This window comes from Electrona antarctica (assembly GCF_951216825.1).
Source record: "Electrona antarctica genome assembly, chromosome: 17".
NCBI classification, from domain to species: domain Eukaryota; kingdom Metazoa; phylum Chordata; class Actinopteri; order Myctophiformes; family Myctophidae; genus Electrona; species Electrona antarctica.
The window spans coordinates 24,180,386-24,190,086 of NC_136798.1; positions in this window are offsets into that span (position 1 = coordinate 24,180,386).

Sequence of the window (9,701 nt, forward strand, 5' to 3'; positions counted from 1 at the left end):
AAATGTTTTTGTGGTTTTGCCTCGCTGTGTTCCCACAATGGGGAGAGAATAGAGGAGATCTGTGCATCGTTTAATTTGTCACGTTCTGCTAAAGTCGTGTGTTAGGCAGACATAAAGTAGACACAGAGAAAGAAAAATGAGAAGTGTGCAGGGGGGGGGGTTCTCAGATGAGTTGAATAAGGTCAAATTAAATAGAAAGAGATTGAGGAGAGGACAAATTGTATTTGTGCCGTCTTTATTAGTATCCTGGTTTGACCGTGGACGTCACAATCATTCATTGGAACATTTTATTGTGACTCTGCACGCACACACACATACAGTATAACTGACAAACAAATGCACAACTCCATGCCCTCTGACACACACACACACACACACACACACACACACACACACAACACAAACTGATAAACACACACTCTATATATATACACACAATCCTAGGAAAAACACACACACACACACACGCACGCACGCACGCGCGCACGCACGCACACACACACACACACACACACACACACACACACACACACACACACACACACACACACACACACACACACACACACACACACACACACACACACACACACACACACACACACACAGAGAGAGAGCTATGCCCTCATAAAATTGAGCAATGAAAAAAATGATAAAAACATTTTAATTATTTCCCAGCACAGAACAATCCTTTTCCGAAAGGCTCATCACAAAGTTTGCAACCACATTGGGCATTTATTTCTAAAGTCTTAATAAGCATTACTTGATCATTTACAATAAGAGACAGATGGGGAGGAGGGCGAGAGAGATGCACAGTCAAATCCCGAGTGTTAATTGTATACTCAACAATTGTTTAACAAATTGTGGAAATAGCCAGTGGTGGAAAGTAACTAAGTACATTTACTTAAGTACTGTACTTAAGTACAATTTTGAGGTATTTTTATTTACTTATATTTCGGCCATTTGATTGATTACTGTACTTTTACTTGTAACGGAGTAGTTCTACATTGCAGAAGGCCTATTGATACTTTTACTTACGTAAATAACAAAATATGTGAGTATACTTTTTCCATCACTGGAAATAGCCAATCTACAAGCTCTCCACACGTCGCATAGCGATGCATTGTGAGCTTGCAAATGCCCGTATATCTAGACGACCTTGAAGATCGATTTCTTGAACATGTTTGAAAATGTATGATCATTTCAACATGGAAACGATTCCGACGATTATGAAAGAGTAATTGCGATCATATCAATTATGTGTCGATTATGTGTCGACTCGTCGCTGTCGGGTGGAAACGTCATATTATGTCCGAAACCGAAAAATAGCACGAGTAGCAGTTCTACAAGCTCAAAATGTGTGGTTTTGAGCCCCGTTTGGAGCTTCTGGACCTGCTGCTTTTGATGCTTTTGTGTGACACTTAAGTGTAGTGTGATCATGATTAAGTATAGCAGTGGTTTTCAACCAGTGGTCCGGGGACCACCAGTGGTCCTTGAGGGGGATCCAGGTGGTCCCCAGCTAAATGATGGAGAGTTGGTAACCAAACGGACCCTTCTAGATCTTTAACTCTTGAGAGCGTAAAATGAAACCAAATGGACCCATATGGGTCCATTTGGTTTCATTTTACGCTCTCAAGAGTTAAATTATTGTTAAACATCTGCATTACTTAACTAGTTAACTTACAAGAAGTCTACATACACAATTAGAGACTGTAGAACCAGTAATTGTTATTTTGATCAACATGTCATTTACCTGTTATCTCTCCTATCGTACCAACATCAATACAGCATGGAATTGTGGACAAAATCCTATCCAATGAACAACAAAACATTTTTGGGTCTGAGAGGGTTGAAAGAAAAGGGTTGAAAACCACTGAAGTATGGCATTCATTTACAGAAAGACACGAAAAGATAGAACTTGGAGATAAGAGTTTTCTTTCTGCCCGGAAACAACGGTGTAATAATTGTGACTGTATGCCTACAGGTACATGTCCCCAGACATTTATTTCAGTGGGCAGAGATTGTCTTGATATTATGTGACACTAGTGCTGCTTCAGGGGCTAATTGAGGTGGAATATTCTCCCTCGTTAGATTGTGAGAGACATCTTTAATTAAAGAGTAGGAGTGCATTTCTTTACACTGACAAAGTTTGCGCAGTATACCTCAAGTTCAGAGGTATACCCCCCCTGCACGCTCTCTCTCTCTCACACATACGCACACACATACACACGCACGCACGCACCGTACGCACGCACGCACGCACGCACCTCACTCTGCCATGAAATCCTGTCAGTGGTATCAGCACTTTTTTCCTGATGAGCATTGTAACACTGTATATACTTAAAACTGTGCTATGTTTGATATTTCATTATATTTGTGCTTTAGCGAGTGGGACTCTGCAATTGATTTTGACACCTTCTGCTTTGGCAGCATGTAGAACGCATGCGTCATGCCAGTAAAACACTCACTGAAATGAACTTAGAGATGACATGCATGGAGACAGACAGAAAGACTGACACGTGCACACGCACACGCACACGCACACACACACACACACACACACACACACACACACACACACACACAGAGTCATTGTTATAACCCTGTCCATTTCATGTGCAGTGAAAGGCAAAAAATATTGCGTTCATGGCACTGTTAATTCTGATGATGAAAATACCATAAACCCCATCAATAATCACGCTTTGCCCGACAAATTCTCAATTAAAACTAGACACCGTGAACTTTAGCAGAGATGATTTAGCATTTTTGTGTGCTGAAATATGTCAAGGTAAAAATGTATTGGGAGGCCAGGACATTCCGTCTGATAGAGCTGCCACAGTTCACTGGACTTCATAGATGGTTTACATTCTGACATGACTCACCCCAGGCGGATGACGTGAACCCTAGTGTCCCTATTCTGGGCATGTTATAATAATAGATGAACATGCAGCGAAAATAGGCAAACATTCTGTGAAAATAACAGATCTACAACCTCAATGCGCCGTGGCCCGCGATGCATTGTGAGCTTGTAGATCGACTATTTTTGTGTAACACCGTTGCAGTGGTGTAAAGTAACTACCGGTAAGTACATTTACCTAAGTACTGTACTTAAGTACAATTTTTAGATATACTTTACTGGAGTATTTCCAATTTTCAATACTTCTACTTCTACAACACTATATTTCAGAGGCAAATATTGTACTTTTACTCCACTATTATTTGAAATATTCCTTACAAATTACTTTTTGATTATTACAAAACATACATTGACCCTTTCGGCCATTTGAAAATAGCTGATCTACAAGCTCACAAGGTCTACATAGCCTACATTTGAAAACTTTCAATGAGAAAAATGTGTAGGCTACTTTAACTTTTGGCACTTAAGGTACATTTTGATACATTAAATGTATCGGCAGTATTTCTGCATTGCAGTATTGATACTTTTACTTTTACTAGCCTACTATTACTTGAGTACTTTTCCCACCACTGAACCGTTGTATGATGGAGTATAAAAAAGGGCTGAAGTGGTTAATTGATTAATTAGAGATGTTTGGTAGAAAAACCAGATAACCGTTTTACTATATTATGATCACTATTTGATCATGCAGAGCCTCTCAACGTTTCTCTTGAAGCCACACCGCAGGTCCCAAACACAATACCATATTGTACACAGTGAAAAGTGTACAAATCTGGTTCCTCTATACACTTTCAGGAAAACCTTTTGTAGGTTTATCAATGATTTATGCATTTGTAACTCAGAGAAGAGTACAATTTTGTGCAAATTTGTAGTTAAATTGACGCGGATTCACTGTGTCCCTTATGAGAGGGGACAAAATGTAGTCAACTGTGACGATAAAGAAAGAGATTTCACCTCAGCGAAACCATGAAGAAATGAATCACCAATGTGTTCGTTTTTGTGGGCCGCCTTTCATGTGGCTTTCTTTCATTTCTTTGTGCTCTAGTCTCAGATTAACCTGACTCCGCCAGATGGGGCAGCAGGTTAGTCTCAGATAGGCCTCTCTTTGCTTAGTTGCTTAGAGTTAGACACAGAAAGCTTTATGTTAATTGTTTCCTGATTTCTTTCCTTTCTTTTCACTCTTTGCAAAAACATGAATTATCCCTTAAGAGTTTTCATCCACCTGCCAAACTGACTCATACACTACACTACACTATTCTCTCTCTCTCTCTCTCTCTCTCTCTCTCTCTCTCTCTCTCTCTCTCTCTCTCTCTCTCTACTCCTACTGTTTCATTTTCTCCCCTCCTTCACACTATCCTTTCTCTCATCCTTTTCACAGCCTGCCTCTATCTCTCCTCCATGACGGCACAAGGATGGATTAGTGTAGAAGAGAGAGCCATCTCTCTCATACACATGCACGCACGCACACTGCACGCACGCACACACGCGTGCGCTCTCTCTCTCTCTCGCTCTCTCTCAGAGACAGTTGGGGAGGTGTCAAAAGGTGACAAAGTCTTTAAATCACACACCACATATACCAGTCATCCAAAGATTGTGGGTGTGTACTGTGTGCTGCTCAGTGTGCATCAGTGTACATGCTTTCCTTTTTGTGATTACATGTGTGTATTTGGCATGCATGTGAGAAGGAGGAGGGAGGGGAGGGAGGGAGAGAGACACAGAGTTATATGCGTGCGTGTGCACGCACGCACGCACGCACGCACGCACGCACGCACGCACGTGCACGTGCGGGCAGTGGGGTTAAGGTCATCTCATTCAGCGATGTGTCGCATACACAACATGTCAGTCTCTCTCTGTCACTCTGTCAGGTGAGGTATCACATCTCTCTCACACACATTCACTGGACGCTCAAGCCCCATTCATACTTCCCCGCACCACCGTGTTGCGTGTGGAAAATAGTCCCGACCTACGAGCAGCACAACCACAACGTGTGGCGGATGGGACGCGTACTGAGCTTGTATATCTGCTATTTCTGTCACTCGCAGCACCATCGTGGGGACGAAGCTCAAATGAGGCTTCAGTCAAGACTTGTAGAGTATACAATTTTGAGGTATTTGTACTTTACTTTAGTAGGCCTATGTCAAATTTGTTGTACTTTTACTTCTACTCCACTGCATTTCAAATAATATAATAAATAATAAATAATAAATATGTTTTTAATTTAAATATTTTACTTTTACTTCACTACAATTATTTGTTACTTTGTAGATTTTGGTTATTTTTGCAAAACATACATTACCTACTTCAGCCCTATATACATTTTGGCCATTTGAAAATAGCAGATCTATAAGCTCACAATGTGTCGCGATGCGACGCATTGTGAGCTTGTAGATCGGAGTATTACTACATTGCAGTATTGATACTTTTAATTAAGTAAAACATTTGAGTACTTTTTCCACCACTGACTGTATAGCACAACTATGTTCTCCTCAAATCCAGTCACGTCAGGTTTCCTCAACATAAACCACATTATCCCTGATGTCCTGTCCCTATTCTGAGCATGCCATTTACACAGTGTAGGTGAAATGTAGGTGAACATTCTCAGAAAGCGTAGGCCTATATATTATGCTACATTTATTGTCCATCGTACTACACTGGTGCTATGTGGCAAAAATAGCCAATCTACGAGCACATAATGCGACACACAGAAAAGGTCGTCGGAATCGGGAGTCAAACCCGCGACTTGCTTGTCAAGTGAGTTTTTATCCTGAACTGGAAAACAACTTATGAAGTGATTCTCAATCTACTCTAAATTGACTCGTTCAATTAGGTCAAAATGGTGCTTTTAAGTTTGAGATCCCTTGGCCTCTGTGGCCTGGCGATTCAGGCTCCTTTAAAGCTCCACAATGTCCTAGGTTGACGAGAGCACAGAAACAACTCTTCTCATATGGTCTGATTACAGCAAAAAAACGAATTTTGACGCACTGGAAAAAGGAGGAGGCTCCTGCATTTAAGCATTGGCTAAATGAAATGACTAGTACGCTTCATCTTGTGAGAATAAGGTATTTCCTGAGAAACAGGGAGAAACAATTTGATAAGGTTTGGCTGCCCCTTGTCCATTACTTGAGTAGAAACAATTCATAGACAGGATACCACTGATGTGGTTGACTGTATGACATTTTCTTTCAGATGTTTTCCATTTTTCAAATTACTATTTTATTCTATAGTATGCGGTGTCACTGAGCAGTATGGGTGGGAGGGTTGAGGGTTTTCTTTCTCTTTTTTGTCCTTTGTCCTTTTTTCTTTCATTTTTTGTTTTCTATAAAAGAACAATGTAATTCATATCACAATGTTTTATCTACAACAATTTATAATCTGTTCTCAATAAAAACAAAATTTGACAAAAAAAAAAGGTCCACAATGTCAAAGCGGCACCCGCATAAGGCATGCTTCACACTGCACAACGTCAGAGCCCATTTAGCCAGACATTGAGGTCTGATCAATTCAGAACCGCGTCTCTAGTCTGGACGACACCTGTCAGAACAAGTCTCGTCTGTGTGAGCCAGTTAGTTCTGGCGTCCACCCGTAGCGGTTACATCATGCCCAACGGAAATTGTAGCAATGTCAGAATTTCTGTTTTGCTGATGTTCCATAGATTCAAGTTAGGCGTTTAGAGGACATATATATATAAGTGCACATGCAGTAGGATTTCTATCTCTAGCTAAAAAGGCAAAAACATATTGCTAGTAGGGATATCGTAGAGCTGAGAGATGATGCACGGCATGTTTCAACCACTTTAACCCTGGATTCCCAATTTAAGGCATATATCATTATAGGCAATAATAATAATAAACTTTATTTATAAAGCGCTTTTCAAAACAGAGTTACAAAGTGCTTTCCAGTGGCATATAAGGCAATACATCAGTTAAGAGGCACATTACTGAAATAAAACAACAACAACGTTACAGCAATTACACAAAATAAATAAATACACAATACCAATAGAACAATTCCACATAATGAGACAATACAATAACTCTAGGGGAAAGCCTGTGTGAATAGGTGGGTTTTTAGCAGTGATTTAAAGAGAGCCACTGAGGTTAGGCAAACACTTCCAAAAGTAGCGAAAATACAACAGGAATTCCGAGGCAGTGTGGGGAGAGAGCTGGCTCAGAATATGGAAGGTGCTCGCATGCCTCACATGTTGGTTGATGGGCATTCATTCTGTTTCCTGTGTTTTGGTCCCTCTGCACCAGCATGAACTCCACTGTCCATGAACTCTACCAAACTAACCACATGCAGTGTGTGTTTGGCAGCCAGGTTTTGTCAATGTTTGACATGGAAAGTTCCTCAAGTATCACGGCCATTGACAGCAGTTCAGCGCGTGGTGTAACTTTACTCCCTGGCCTGTGTGTGTCCGTGTGTGCGTGTGTGCGTGCGTGTGTGTGTGTGTGCGTGCGTGCGTGCGTGCGTGCGTGCGTGCGTGCGTGCGTGCGTGCGTGCATGCGTGCGTGCGTGACCTGAGCCGAATCAGCAACAGCTGAAGGGGTCAATAGGTCATGGTAAAAAACAGACATTCCATGCTCAAACAGACGGACAGACAGACAGACCTATACACACAAATCTGTTCCTGGAGCGACTATAGCACCGCTCAAAAAGCAACACGAGGGGAGCTGAGGAATCACATTGTTGTTTTGTTTAGTTTTTGTTGAGTTGACAATCTGTTGTCTCATAACACCCACCCTCCCAATATGTTCACAATTTGACTCAGAAATGGACACCGGTTTGTACACTGCACGGCACATTATTATTACACAAGTGTTTCATTGTATTCTATTTCTAATACACAAAGTTGAACTGAACTGGACAAAATGACAACTCTTATATCAAAGAAACAAAGTGCTATACCCAACAAAAAACTCCTGGAATATTTTCGCCAAGCAACACCACCGTGAAACAGCATACAGTACATTTGGTGATTTACCAGAGTGATAAAGGAGAGGCAGCAGAAACTAAGAAAGAAAGGGTGAGGTTGAGAAAGTGAAAAAATAGCAACAAAAACCTTTCACCTACAGTATATGACATAGCCAAGTAGGGACGCCAAGACAAAAGTGGTAGCCTAATAATTTTACCAAGGATTTTTATTTTGATCATCTGCTGATGATATTCTTAAGCTATCATATTATGTTGGTCGATGTATGGTTATTATGATGTTTTATGATTATGTTCTTTCATGTTGGCTGATATAAGGTTTGACACATTTCAGGATTTACTGCTGTTAAACTGTTTGCTTCAACTATGTATCCTGCCTTTTCAAATGTTAATAAATGAAACCTGAAACAAAGGAATGGAGAGATCGAGAATGTGACTAGTGAGCATGAGAGAGAGAGAGAGAGAGAGAGAGAGAGAGAGAGGTAGCATAGTAAAGTGAATTAGCTTCAGTGGATAAGGAGCCCTGTGCTGACTGCCAACTTAGCTAATCCTTCCCACATCTGGCTGGCCAAGCCAAGGCGTTGGTGTGTGTGTGTGTGTGTGTGTGTGTGTGTGTGTGTGTGTGTGTGTGTGTGTGTGTGTGTGTGTGTGTGTGTGTGTGTGTGTTTGTGCGTGTGTGTGTGTGTGTGCGTGCGTGCATGCGTGTGTGTGCGGACGCGCATGTTTGCGTGTGTGCGTCTGTGCATGTGTGCACAAGTGTGTGCACAAGTGTGTGTGCACAAGTGTGTGTGTGTGTGCGTGCGTGCGTGCGTGCGTGCGTGCGTGCGTGCGTGCGTGCGTGCGTGCGTGGTCCCATGCACTCTCCTCAGTCTCCTCCCATAGCAGAGCTGTATTCAGAGTGATACGTTTGTCAGAGCGAGACAAACCCAACCATCCCTGCCTCTCTGTCATTTTCAATTCGGTCCTAATTCAGTTCGATTCGGCAAGCTTTATTGACAAAACAGAGCTACACTACAGTGCATAATTTCTGCCAGACAAAATCTTTGCCTCTATAACTGGCTTGTTGTGTCATATGCATGTGTGACAGCTTCAATGTGAAATTGCGCGTTTGAGCTACATCTTTCTTTTCCATGCCTTATCACCATTTTGCACATACAGTCGAATGACAAAGGAAAAACCAATATGAACTGTAAGATGCAATCCAGGGAGAGGTGTTTGCTTCTTGATGGAATTAACTGGTAAGATCCACGGGTACGTGTTCAATTGGGTTTAGAACTGGAGAGACTGTGAGGAATATATTCACAACATTGTATACAACTCAAAGCATTCAGTGACCCCTCGTGTTCCTGTCGACGGCATATTGTCATCCCTTTGGCTGTCGTCCACTCTGTGTCTGTGTCTTTGTGCCTTCTCAGCCATGTGTTGGACCAAACCCTCCAATGACTTCCTTCAGCAGCAGCAAGGTCACTCACAGAGACAGTTGTATATATGCACACACACACACACACACACACACACACACACACACACACACACACACACACACACACACACACACACACACACACACACACACACACACACACACACACACACACACACACACACACACACACACACAGTGATACTTTATTGTGCTGACTGGTCAAGCTGTCCTATCAGCCTTTCTCATGCTGCATTCTCACCAGCGGCCACAAAGGCGAACAGTCTACAAGTCACTTTCAATGGAAGCCGGCGACACGAAGCCGCAAAGTGACGCCCGGAAACTCGCTGTGTGGCGGCTGTGACAAATCAAAGTTGAGCTATTTGACTCAACATTTGTCAGCGCTCCAATCATGCGGTGAAGCGCATGATT